The sequence below is a fragment of the Sciurus vulgaris genome, assembly GCF_902686455.1.
Source record: "Sciurus vulgaris genome assembly, chromosome: 8".
Taxonomy (NCBI): domain Eukaryota; kingdom Metazoa; phylum Chordata; class Mammalia; order Rodentia; family Sciuridae; genus Sciurus; species Sciurus vulgaris.
The window spans coordinates 39,416,552-39,429,788 of record NC_136468.1 but is presented as its reverse complement, the minus strand read 5'-3'; the positions used below and the strand labels follow the sequence as shown (position 1 = coordinate 39,429,788).

The 13,237-nt window shown below is 34.7% G+C and overlaps 1 long non-coding RNA gene across 1 annotated transcript; it reads right to left on the bottom strand.

Annotated features, from left to right (window-relative positions):
* Positions 1–1,007: 1,007 nt before the first annotated feature.
* LOC306667934 lies at positions 1,008–11,826 on the bottom strand. The gene is made up of 3 exons (XR_013765684.1): positions 11,733–11,826; positions 7,938–7,975; positions 1,008–1,436 (listed from the first exon to the last, which is right to left on the bottom strand). It is a non-coding gene; the product is annotated as an uncharacterized lncRNA (long non-coding RNA).
* Between the last annotated feature and the right edge of the window lie 1,411 nt (positions 11,827–13,237).

Below are 13,237 nucleotides of genomic sequence, written 5' to 3'. Positions count from 1 at the left end.
AAAGGTCAACATTTTATGAGGACATAGTAATTCTTCATATGACCAGAGCTGATGTGCTGGGTGCTCAGCTAACAACACTGAACTCAGACTTCACTGCAGGGCCTGGAGTTGCTGTCTTCTTAAATTTCTGATCCTTAGGTAGAAGTAGGATTTTAAGCCTAAATTTTGTCCAAAGAGTGAATGAAGAAACAGCTCAACAGTCTTCACAGTATTTTCCAATTAATTAAGGATTAAGTTCAGGGATACTGGAGAGTGAATAAGTAGTATTACTTTAGCAGTATTGTTATTTACTAGTTTTACAGAAGTACAATTTATCACTTCTTTACATAAATTGCCTTTTTTTTTTCAAATTTTTTTCTGGGGGTATAAACTATGAGCAAGGTAGAATTTGACTTGAACTTGAATGAGCTTCATATTTCTGGCTTGTTTGTTTGTAGGCTTGTTCTCCACTAGGACCCTATCCCTCAACACTCTCCACACACATACTCCACTTAGACTGCTGGGTAGCCAAGTAGAAAAAAAAAATTCCAGTCTAAGAAGCTTGTTTCCTAAGTTAGGCAATATTTTCAGCTTTCCTAAAGATGTTTTCTTTCATCACTTTTTGATGAAAAACCACATGTCCCCATGGCTCACATAATAGAAAATGTAATCATATACATCTGGGCAGAATGAAGAATGCCAAGGCTGACCCCAGAGCCAATTATGTTACCTTAATCTTCCACACTTAGTTCAGAAAAAAAAATGTTAAAACTTAAAATAATAGGGTCGAGAAGCAGTAAAATGGCTCCATTTCGTAGAATTTGGAATGGTAATTTTAAAACCTTTCGCAATTTTTTAAAAAGCCACCAATTAAGCCACTGAAGTCTGGAGGGGTTTTGCTTCAATATAAGAACTCCTCCCCCTGTGATTCCATTTTCATCTGAGTAGTCAAGAATAATATACACAGGACCTTGTGAATTACGAGCATTACCAGTTTTATTTTTCTTTTTTCCATTCATAGTCTCCACCGTTTTCATCTTTCCCAACCCCATCCTTTGGCCTATTCCCTAAAACCATTTTTTGCTCTTGATATATTTTTCAATTTAATATGATTACATATTAATAAGATCTAAAAACCTAAATGTATTGTCACAAAATGTAAAATACTAAAAATAGAAAGGGTTTGATAGACTATAAAATGATGCTATAAAAGCTGTGTCTCTACTTCACTCCCTAAGTAAACTGTGGTTACCACATTCATATATTAAAGTTTCTATCCATATGGGTTGTTGGATCACAGGAAAATGGTTGACTGTACTGGACTGGAAAGCTGTGCTTGGAATGGTACACAGGAAACTCATTTTGCAGTCTCATGGCTGAAGTTTCAGACAAAGGTCATTTAGAAGAGCGGGAAGCTGTCCACAGGTGGCAGATGAAAGCGAATCTTTGGGGATGCTCTGGAAAGAGAAAATGTAGGGAGTTGCAACACGAGCTCCAGTGGGCAGGGGTTGACTTGCCCCTTAGCTGCTTCTCTTGTGGCCATTTCCATGGGCAAATGTCACTATGTTTAGTGACAGTTTTGATTCTTCTAAGCAATTCTGGAATGACTAACTGGTATGTTACAATGCCATATTATAACTTTTACTTCTTAAAAAAGTATATTCTATCTGCTTCCAAAAGGATATAGATCAAAAGCTTTATTTTGTTTCACAATTCAACTGAAACATTTCTGAGGATGAACCAGTGCATATTTCAGGAGCAGAAGCTAAGATGTTAGAAGACCAAAACCATTCAATACACTTCGCTGATTGTTTCTGTTTTGTTTTGTTCTGTCATCTACCAATGTCAAGTATACACTCTGTATAGCGAATTAAAAAAAAGATTCTGACCTGGTCCTTGACCTCAAGTAGTTGACAGGCTCATGTGAGAGAACGATATTTGTTTCATGTGATGCCCGACATAATCAAGGTTTAGACAGTATACTTTGTCAACATGGAGCAAAGCTGACCAGTCTCACCTGGGTGTGCAGAAATGCATCAGTAAAGTATGTGCCACTATACATAAAATCCTGGCATTTTAATTTTAGAAATATGCCTGGATGTAGCTCCATGGTAGAGCTCTTGCCTAGAATGTGTGAGGACTGGTGTTCATAAACCAACATATTCATACACAAAGGAAATGTTTTATAAGCAATTATTTATGCCATGAGATGTCTGAAAAACTTGTAATTAAATAAATTTACTATGAAACGTTTTAAATTCATTTATTGAACTAAAACATGAATCAAAAAATATTTGCACAGAAACTATATAAGTTAAGGCATCTTTGCCATTTTATCTTTCTTCTTGCCCTTTCCATCTTCTCTCCCTTTCAGTCTACCACAACAGAGTCCAGGGTCCTATGCCTTCAATTCCCTTGTCATTGGTCTTGATACAATGGTATTTGGGAGTAGAGAGGCTATCTGAAATGGTGACTTTGTAGCAAAGCATAAAACCCTTTCTTTTATCATAGATGGGGCTACGAACCTTACCCTGCAGATGTTTCACTGAAGGGTTTTAAGCAACACATTGATAAGATCAGCTCTGTACTTCAAACATATGAGTGCACCAGTATAAAGGGAAGATGAAACAATAATTTCAATAATGTGGAAGAGAAATAATGAGTCTGACAGGCTGTTACAAGAAGATCTCATTACCACCTTTTAGCTTAAGAGACTACATTAGTTTGGTAGGGCTGCTATAACAAACAGGACAAACTGGGTGTCATAAACAACAGAAAGTTACTGTCTTAAAGTTCTGGAGTTAGAGATCCTAGATTAAGTGTTGACTTGTTCAGAAGGGTGTGGGAAAGGTCTGATCCAGAACTCTCTCCTTTTCTTGTACTTTACTGCATTTATTATGTTCACACATTGTTTTTCCTGTACCCATATCTGTCTCAAAATTTCTCCTTCTTATATGATTACACCAGTTATTGGACTAATACCCACCCTAATGAACTCATTTTAACTCGATTATTTTAATAAAAAACCTATTTCCAAATAAAGTCACCTTCTGTGGTACTGGGGCTTGGGGCTTTAAAATATGAATTTGGGAAGGATGAAAAATCAGTCCTTATCTGAGGCTGACAGACAAGGGTTAAATAACTTGCTTGAAATCACAGTTATTCAGGATTAGAATCTAGGTGTCTCAATTCCTAACCCAGGACTTTGTCTACTGTACTAGACAGAATGATGCTAGAAAGTACTCTCTGTCAGCCTGCATGTGGTTTCAAATAAGGAGCTTCTCAAGGGCTGATACTACCCACAGTTATTAGCAAAGGGCCAAAGGATGCCTTGAGAAATTTTTAAATTAGAGTACCATTTTTAGAAACTAAATTGATTTTTAATAGAATTTAAAAAGCAGTTACTCCCCATAAAGCAAACATCTTGAGGTAATCCAAAGAGCTGTGCCCAAGCCCTCACTCACGAAGCATTCCCCAACAGTATGCAGTGGATGCTTTCAGACAAATCCCGGGAGCATTGTTTGTGAAAAGGTTAAATAGAACAGTTTATCTTCATTGGTTAGGATTCCATTTTTCTTTATGTGCAGTCAGAAGACAGACATATTTTTGTTTGTTTTCACAATAAGTCACAGTGATGACATCATAGTATCCAAAATAAACCAAGAGAACCAAGACATAGACAAAGTGAAAATAATAGAGTCCAACAAATCTCAAATTTACCTTGTATGTTGCCATATGTTGGTTCATATGTTAATTTATATAGGATTTATATGGGTAGTTCTCAGATGCTGTAAACCACTCAATAGATCATAACAGCCACATATAATTCAAATTATCCATTATATTCAATCATTTTTTATCAAATGAAAATTTGTCTAGCTCTACTAAAAAGACTACTGGAAGAGGTAGAATAGTTAGTTGTCAGAATTGATATGCCAATTTCTCTTTTTATTTATAGTTTCATCATTTACCTATTTTTTCAGTGACAAAAACATAATCACATTTCTTAATACAAGGCTAAAAGAAATGTCCCTCAAAAGAACTCTGACCTAAGGAAAATGAGCTTGTCCATGGAGAAATAATTATAAAATTATTATAAATTATAAAGCAACAAAAATGGATCAAAGATGTACAGTTACTAGAAAGAGACAATGTGGTTCATAGGCCAAACGGTTGTTCTTACTTCTACTCTAAATGCACGTGTGCCAGCATGCATGCATGCACACACACACACACACACCTTCAAAAGGACTGTGTAAATCAGAAAGGCACATGTTTGCACAGAAATAATAAGCCATAGAGGAAGTTGTTAGTTACCCGAATTCAAACACCCTGTAGGGTAGAGAAAGACTCCACCTGCAACCATTAGGTGCTTCTAATCAATATGGCAAGGCTATTCTTCCAGAGGAGGTGAATGGAGGTGATGACAGCTGATGGATTTTATTAATTTTCACTTCCATGGTCAAGCCACTTTCTTTGTGGGCAGGATGAGTGAAACTGCCTTAGATTGCAGTCATTGCATATTTAACCCTTTTTTCTTCAGATTCTGCTCTCAAATAGCATCTTCCTGATTATAATTTAGTTCCCCACATAGCCTGACTATGGAGAAGAAATATGCTAATCAAGTCAATAAAGTTTTCAAGTCCATATGGTTGCCTGACTTCTAATTGCAAATTAATATGTTGAGAGTCTGGCATCTGCCCCTCAGACTCTTATGCATACCAGTTACCACAAGGAATTTCATTTAGACTGTTTAAGGATAACATGGCCTTTAAGGGAATGGACAACTTTAATCTGGTCTTTGTCTGCCTCTGTCCACTTCAGGGGACCCTTGCCTTAGAAGACACATTATCATCTTCTTTTTTTCCTATTTACTTCTATGTTAAATAGTACAAAAATGTTCTCTAGAGTTTGTTTCTATGGAATTTCCCCCTTTCTTTCTAGAGGAAGAAAAGCACATGAAAATGGCTTAAAGTCAATCAAATGTATCTTATGAGGCAAAAATCATCGTCTTAAACATATACATATACAGATAAGCACAAACTGTTACTTTTAAGAGCTTAAAGATTTTGCTCAGTAAACATGTAGAATGAATATTGCAACCTACAAGAAATATAATTCACATTCCATTATTAGTGCATATTCTAAAAATGTTTCAAATAGAAGTGTCTTTAAGTGTTAAGTATTTTAGTCTCCTGAAGTCTTGCTATTTATTCATCATTAATGCTTCATCAAGAAATGACTTTTTTTGTATAACCTAGTTTTAGAATTCCATCAGTAAGTACAAAGCTTCACAATAGGTCCTTGAACTTCTGTGCTTAATAATAAGTAACATTTATCTCTTTGTTTTATACACATTATGTGGAATTAGAGCCCCCTGTTGAGACATTAGATTAGGAATTATAAAACCAATGTGGCATGCAGTCATCATCCTGATATTTTCAAACCATCAACAAAGAAGGGAAAAAGGGGGCATCTGGGCCCTGACCTACCATGTGGGACTATATTATGCAGCAGGGTATCTCTACAAGAGTCACTAACTAGACTGCCTGTGTAAAGTTAGATAAGGGGTAAGCCCAATGTCAAGAAAATCTATAAATAATTATGCAGTTCACCAAGCAAGGTAACACTGCACCCTACGGAGTCTAAATCAGATGACTCAGTATGAGAAGAAAAATATTTGTATTTAACTGGAATTTAATTTAGTTTCACATCTTTACTATAGGTTAATCTTCCCTAGAAGTAGGTCACCAAATTGGTAGTGTTTTGAAGTGTTAATTTCTCTTGCCATGTCTGTCATGCCTGTGGACCAACTTTTGTAGTTTATAATGTAAATCCACATTGATCCAAACTAATTTTGAGGGGTTAATTCCATGGTGATCAATGAATGGCTAAACGAAGTCCACCGTTTTAATTGTTAAGAAGAGGATTTTTAAGTAAAAGTTCTTCAAAACCTAATTTAATGAGAAGGGAATCGCTTGTAAGTAGTGCTATCATTTTAAAATATGTGCTTATTACTGCCTTCAAACAAATATTCTCTAAGAATAAATATACATGTCTCTAAGAATAAATATACATGTCTGAATTCTCAATTTATTTAAGCAAAGGGTTGTTTTTCTTTGTCTATGTTGTCCAGAAAAATACCCAGATAATCTCAGGTGCAATTTTCATAACTCAGAGAATGACTTTAGAACAGACAGTGGATGATGGGCATCTGTACTGGGTCTCCTTACAAGCAGACATCATAGTGAAAGATCGGCTAGAATTTCCTGAGGCCAGGAAAAAAACTTTTTTTTTTTGTTTTGTTTTTTTGCATCTTTCAGAAAAGCAATTTTCACTGTTATTTTTATTGTTACCTATTAATTTCCCATTTCTCTCAGCAGTGTCTAAGTATGGAGGCAGGTAATGATATAAATTCTGCTGGTTAGTAGAGATGTTTCTAATCTGTCTGGTAAATGCACTCAGAAACACTTGAGCCCTTAAATTAACCTGATAATTCATGCTTCATAAGAATCAATAAATATCAGGTTCATCTTGGCAATTCAAGGAGTTTTTTTGTTTATTTTTGTTTTATTTTGTTTTGTTTTATAAACTAGAAAAGGTTAAGAGATGCAGCTCAGGTTCCTGGGGCATTATTTGACATACACTGACCTTACCAAGGAAAAGCTGGTCTTCCCTAGAATCTCAGGGCAAGTACATGATTCCTCCTGTATCATCAGGCTATGTATCTATAACAGAGAACGGGGGGGGGGGGGGGGGGGGGGGTTATTCCGTGCTATTGAAAGGGGGTGGATCTCCTGCTTATTGAACAGCTCTTATGCAGCAAGTAAGTGAAAAGATTTTTTCAAGGCAGAGAGAGTCAATATACTACTTCATTCAACAAATAAAGCAACCAAAACTCAGAAAGAAAAATCAGCTATGCTGACACATAAGAGCTATGCTCTTTACTGTGCAGCTTCTACTGTAGTGGCTATTAAAACAATCACAGTTGGAATCCCTCAAAACCTTCTGTTCTCAGGAGTTTACATGCCCTTCGGTTATGTATGCCCTTTGGTAGTTATACAGGATTAGTTGAGATAACAGGTATCCCTTCCTATGTCTTTTGAGGTAAATTTTCTAGTAGGTTCTGTTTGAATCACATAAGGTTAACATATAATTGTAAATCAGGTGCATCAATGAGAAATTATACTTTTTTTAAATGAAAATTTTGTTCACATCACGTTGTCTTCTCTTTGTCATAAACGGTATGGTTATAGGTATGCCTAATGCTAAATATAAAGAGTATGTGTCAATCTATGAAGAACTCTAAAAATCACTTTGTGTCACTCATGAACATACTAAAGTCCACTCAAGCAGACTATTTTCATAACCATAGGTCTAGCAATCAATTGAATGAGAACCAAATGAAAGTCAAGTTAGTAGCCACAGGATTAGCACCACTGAGTTACCTTGCTTAATCTCCATCTAAAAATAGTCAAGTTACACATCAAGTTACAGAGTGAATACTTCCATTCTTTAAAAAAAAAAAAAAAGAAAAGAAAGACTTCATCTTGTCAAATGCTTCTTCCCCTTTAATATATCGGTATGTAGGTACATGTTAAATTGATGGCACCTCTGAGGTAAAGAGGTTCATATATGGAGAACAGCTGTGAACATGGATATTACTCATAACTCTGTTACCCAGTTGTCAACTGCTCAGGTGAAACCAAGCCTTACTCACAGGTCTCTGGAAATACTCTGCTAAAGTCCTCAGGTAAAAGTGGTTTTAGCTCCCTTTCAAGAGAAGCAACTTCATTGTCCCTATAGATAAATATAGGGATTCTCTGTGAAACTGAATATTTCTCCTTAAATGCTGGCTTTCCTAAATTTACTGTTTCCACTGTCTCACTTTCTGTTCCTGTTCTTCTTACTTCCATATTATTGTACCAATGTAGTTACTTACTCAACAAAATCCTTACCAATAAAAATTTGTGACAGGGGTATGTTCTTCTATAACCTTAAAGAAGTAAAAATATTTCTCACAATGACATAAATTCACAAAGCAAAAAGGTTACATTAAAATAAATTATTTGGTATGTCAACAACATATAAATATACTACCAACACAAAAAAGTAAGAAGGCAAATGTCAAATGAGGACAAAATATTTGCAACTTATAAGCAAAGGATTAACATCCTTCATATACAAAGAGCTTCTAAAAACAGAGAAGAACTAATTAGTAATAGGAAACTAATCAATAACAATAATATAATGGGCAAGAGACACAAATGGTGAATTCACAGAAAAGAAATAAATGTATGTTATGTGACTCTCTAATATATGAAAAGATGTTCAGAGTCTTCCATGCTCAGGTAAATTGAAATTCATTGAAATAAAGTTTTCCATCTAATAGATTGTCAAGATTTTAATATCATTAGTGATACAAAATCAAGAATCTAAAAGACAATTAAACCATTCCATAAACAAAACAATTTTCAGGATAAAAAAAGTGAGAGATTAAAGGGAATCATTAGAATAGAAATATTTAAGAAGTTCATGAATCAGTTGTAAACCTTATATGGATCTTGATTTGGAAAATGTCAGTAACCACTTATGATTCAATCAGGAAAATTTGGACATTGACTAGATGATTATGTTTTAAAATTTATATGTGACAGTGGTGTTGTGGTTTGTTTTTGTCTTTATATTTTAAAGAGAGACACTGATATAGTTACAGATAAAATGTTAGCTGTTGGTGAACCTACACCCTAGCCTGGCATTTGCTCTAAATAATCAAAGGCAGACATGGAGCAGATGTTGAGGTATTGCACATGAAACAAAATAGACTGTAGGTGTTGGGTACCCATGTTAGATTATAACTGTATCATATCAAGTTCTACATTTGTACATTATAAAACTTTTCTAAAAATAGTTTCTAAGAGTGTCAAAACAACATATACTACAAATAAATGTAGTTATCCATTTTTATAGTTATATCAAAATACTTTTAATTGTGGTAAAAAGAAAAAAAGTTCAAGTCTGAACCAAACTCTGAAAGTCTGAGGACAAAGTTTTTCAGGCCTGCATAATAAGTAACCTGTAGCTCAAGGTCAGAGAGCCCTGTTTCTCTCACACTGCCTCATTTCCCATCGCAGACCCTCTCCCTAGATCATCTCTTGTTCTTCTCTTCTCTTTGTTTACTTTACTACACAAGCCGTTTTTTCAGTAATCATCCTAGGAAGCTAATTTGTTTCCAACAAAACATGCTCTTCTTAAATTTCTCTTTGTCCTCTTATATTCTCATATATTATCTCAAATATTGTAGACTTTTGAGTTCATTGACATATCTTTCATATTTCAAAGAATCAAACTGCAAGTAATTAATATATGTTGTATTTAATTTTTTATGTTATAAAAACTTGGTTTTCTAAGAAAAAATATGTAAGAAGATATGTATGAAAATATATAATGTATAAGAAAGTTTTAAAATCCTGTTATGAAGGAAATAATTATTTTAACTACTTCTGAGTTAAAGAATAATCACATAGCAAGACAGCATATAATAAAATTCTTGTCTCATGTTTTAATTCAGATCAAGTCACTTTAAATTGTTTTCAAATTTTATTTCCCTTAATCTGCCCCCAAATCTCTATTGAGGCATTACAATAGCATAAATTTCAATCTGCTAGAAAACTTCCATATGACTTTATAGGTAACTTTTATCATCTGTAGCAATTTTTGTACTGTGCAGAATTATTCATAATTGCTGTATTAAAGTCATTCCTTTGAATTTGACATATTTGGATTTCTAGAAAATGTATTAGCTGTTGATAATACTGAGATATCATTTCTTCCCCTCTACCCCTAAGAATCTCCTGGCAGATTCACACTTTGTCCCAAGCGTACACAGAGAATGCAACCCCAGCTTCCTTGCAACTTGTGTAGATAAGATCAAGAAGATACTGTTGATTCTCCCCTATGTTTGAGTAATGCATGGAATCATAAATTTTGGGGGGGAATTCACATGTCTCAGATAAGGCTACCATTGTCTTCTGGGGAAATATTTAAGCTTAGACACACGTTTTGATGCTGCTTCTGAGAAAAGAGTAAAATGTATTCATTAAAAGATTTCCAAAACCCTGTGCAAACTTATGAACTAAATTATTGCTTAGTTTAAATACTAGAGCATGATACCCTTGGAAAGGCTAAATATGGAACTGTCATTTTTAGATGCAGCCAGAAACAACATCATAACTTTTGAAATAGTCAACAATGAGTTTGCTTCAGTGATGTCATATGTCCAATATAAAGCACTGTCACTTGATGAGTCTTGGAATTCATTTTTGCCACAGGGCAATGAAGTTTTCCTCCATAATATGCACTTTAGTTGATGAGCTACTAAATTCCCTACTGTAATTGAATGTGAAATGGGAAAACAAACCTAATTCCTTTTTCCTAGAAGGAAGTTCTTTTTGAGAACACACCATTCAGTTAGTGGTTTTGGAAAAGGACTCAGTAACTTTTATTTGAGCCCTCCCAAGTACAATAGTAACATTATTCCCCACGATTTGGGTTCTTTCCTAATTCCTCTTATTCTGAAATTTCTGACTTAATGAATGCAAAAGCCCATGTCACACATTTTCATCCTGAGAGAAATTACTGTGACCTGTTTTTGTTTTTGTTCACTTGGAGATGTTTATTTTTCTCTGCTTCCCCTTCCCTGGACTTTTAGCTATTTCTTACCAGCTTCACTCCTCTAAATCCTCACTCTGGCAAGAGCATGCCAGCTGAGGATGCATCTAATCTTGGCCCATGTCTGTCATTTGGCCTTTAAGAAATGGTCCCAGTTTAAAGTGTTGTGTAATAAAAATAAATAAGGCTTGCCTCCCTGTTATGACTCACCCTCATTAAAGTTGCCTCTGCTTAAAGGACACTGATTTTACCTTTCTTTCAGGGTAGAAGAGTTAACACATGTGTACTTTCCCATGCAGTCAGGGACAGAAGATTCCTGTATTTTGGTTAATCCACATTTATGGATCATATACTGTATGCACGGATCAGGAAAGTGTGACCAAACTTCATGGAGAGGGAAAAATATCCACCAACTTATTCATCCTGTCCTGTTTGAGTTTATATCAACAATCTGAAATCCACAAATCTTTCAAGAGTTGGCATCTCAGGAATTCATTCAGCTGTGCATTCTTGGTTTTTAAAATCCTGAACAGAGTATATATTAGAGTTGCTTTCGCTTTCCTGTGGTCAGGTTCCACTGCCCCACCTGCATTCCCTTTGCAGCTGCTACTACTTCTTTGACAAAAAGTCCTACGTGCTGGATACACTTCTGCATGGTATTTTTTCATATGTCCATATTTCTGTAAATATGTGTGCTATGCTTTAGTTTTTAAGTAATAAGTTATTAAGCACAAGCTTGCAAATATTAAATAACTATTATTTTGTTCACAAACTTATCTGAATAATTTATTTTGTAAAGAAATGACATGCATCTGAGGGGGAAAAGGTCTATGAGAATGCTTTGCTCATTGTTCTATGTATTCTTAAGATATTTTATACAGTTCATCCTAATAAACTTTTAAATGCATTGTTTTTATATAATACACTATGAGCAAGAAATGCTCACTATTGATCAAAGTTAACATTATTTAAGACACATATGGCACTTTGATTTGTAAAAACCACTTTTATCTTTAACTCACCATAAGCAAAATCAACCTATTAGTAGACTGTTTTTCTATTATTCAAGTGAATGTCCCTACCTTAAAACCACGAGTCCTTTAGTAAATGTTATGTGGGCTAATCATTTGTTTAAGCAGCATGCAGTAATCCCAGGTTGTCATTTGCTAGTTGTTACATGTCAAGGCCATTTGATATAGACAGTTCTTTCTAAAAGCAGAGCCGGGAGGTTGACTGACAATTTGCATCCATGGCCAAGTTCACACAGTGAGGGGTCAAAATTACAGGATTTTAAATATGTATGCCAGACAGTAGATGAAATGAGTAAATATATGTAATTATAAATTACAGTTTTACACTTTAAAGGTCAGGGTTCTTTGACACCAAGTTTTTGTGCGTCTGTGATTCTCTCTGTCCATTTATTTGACTATTAGAAGCACTGTACTTTTAAAATAGAAAGTTAAAATTCTACATTTTGTTTAATAATGGACATCTATCCAGTACTTAGTCAAGGTTCTACCAGTTTCTCAAAATTGTTTTCAAGGGTCCTTGGAAAATTTAAAAGGAGACAGGGCACACATTTCAGGTTCAAATGGTCCACAATAATGTTTCAAACTTGTATTTTCATTTTCATGATGATCTTTAAAAAAATACCAACCATGAAAACTCTCTTTTGTAATATACATTTTAAAATTTAAATAATTTTCCACAGATTGGAGGTCTACAAAATGTTTATTTCCTTCCCCTTCTTAAGTAAAGAGGTCTATACCAGTAGATTAGATGAAGGGGATTGAGGAGGAAGGGTGACAAGGATAAGTAGTGGGAAACAAAATCCACCAAATGACTCTATGTCCATTTATAAACATACCACAATGAATTCCACGTATATGTACAATCATAATGCATAATTAAAACACTAATAGTAGTAGAGAAATCAGTAGAGTAGAACAAGCAGATCAAAGGGAGGGAGGAGATGAGGGAATAAGAATGTCCTGGGGAACATTGTATGCATGTATGAATATGGCATAATGAATTCCAACTATGTTTAATGGTAACATACCAATAAAAAAGAGGTCTATAAATGATACAAGTTTAATACATGCCTTAGTAAAAGAAATAAACAAAATAATTCCTCTTGCATTTTGGAGCAAGAGAAACAGATACATGATGGGAACTGGAACTTTCTAAGAAAAACAACCAAACACATTTGTTAAGCAGACAAGGAAGACTTTAAGACAAGTGTAGTAGAGGTCAGGAAGACTGCAAGAAGAGAGAGAGGTTGAACTCAACTCAGGTGAAACAAAGGGCTGGGACGGTTTCTTTTTTTTTTTTATTAAAATATTTTTTATTTTTACAGACATGAGTTTTTTTTTAGCTGAGGGGTGAGCTAGGAGGAGAATACTTGAGAACTGGTCAATGTGTTTGCTAATTCATGATTAAGTTAGAATCCTATCTTCCCAGAGAGACTGGGAGGTAGGGAGGCTGTCCTTCTTTATGACTAAGCATCCAAAGATGCTTTCTGGGTTGTAAAACTGGCAAGAGACTGGGAAAAGATTAACATCTTAAAGAGGAAGTGAAAGCATTTGTA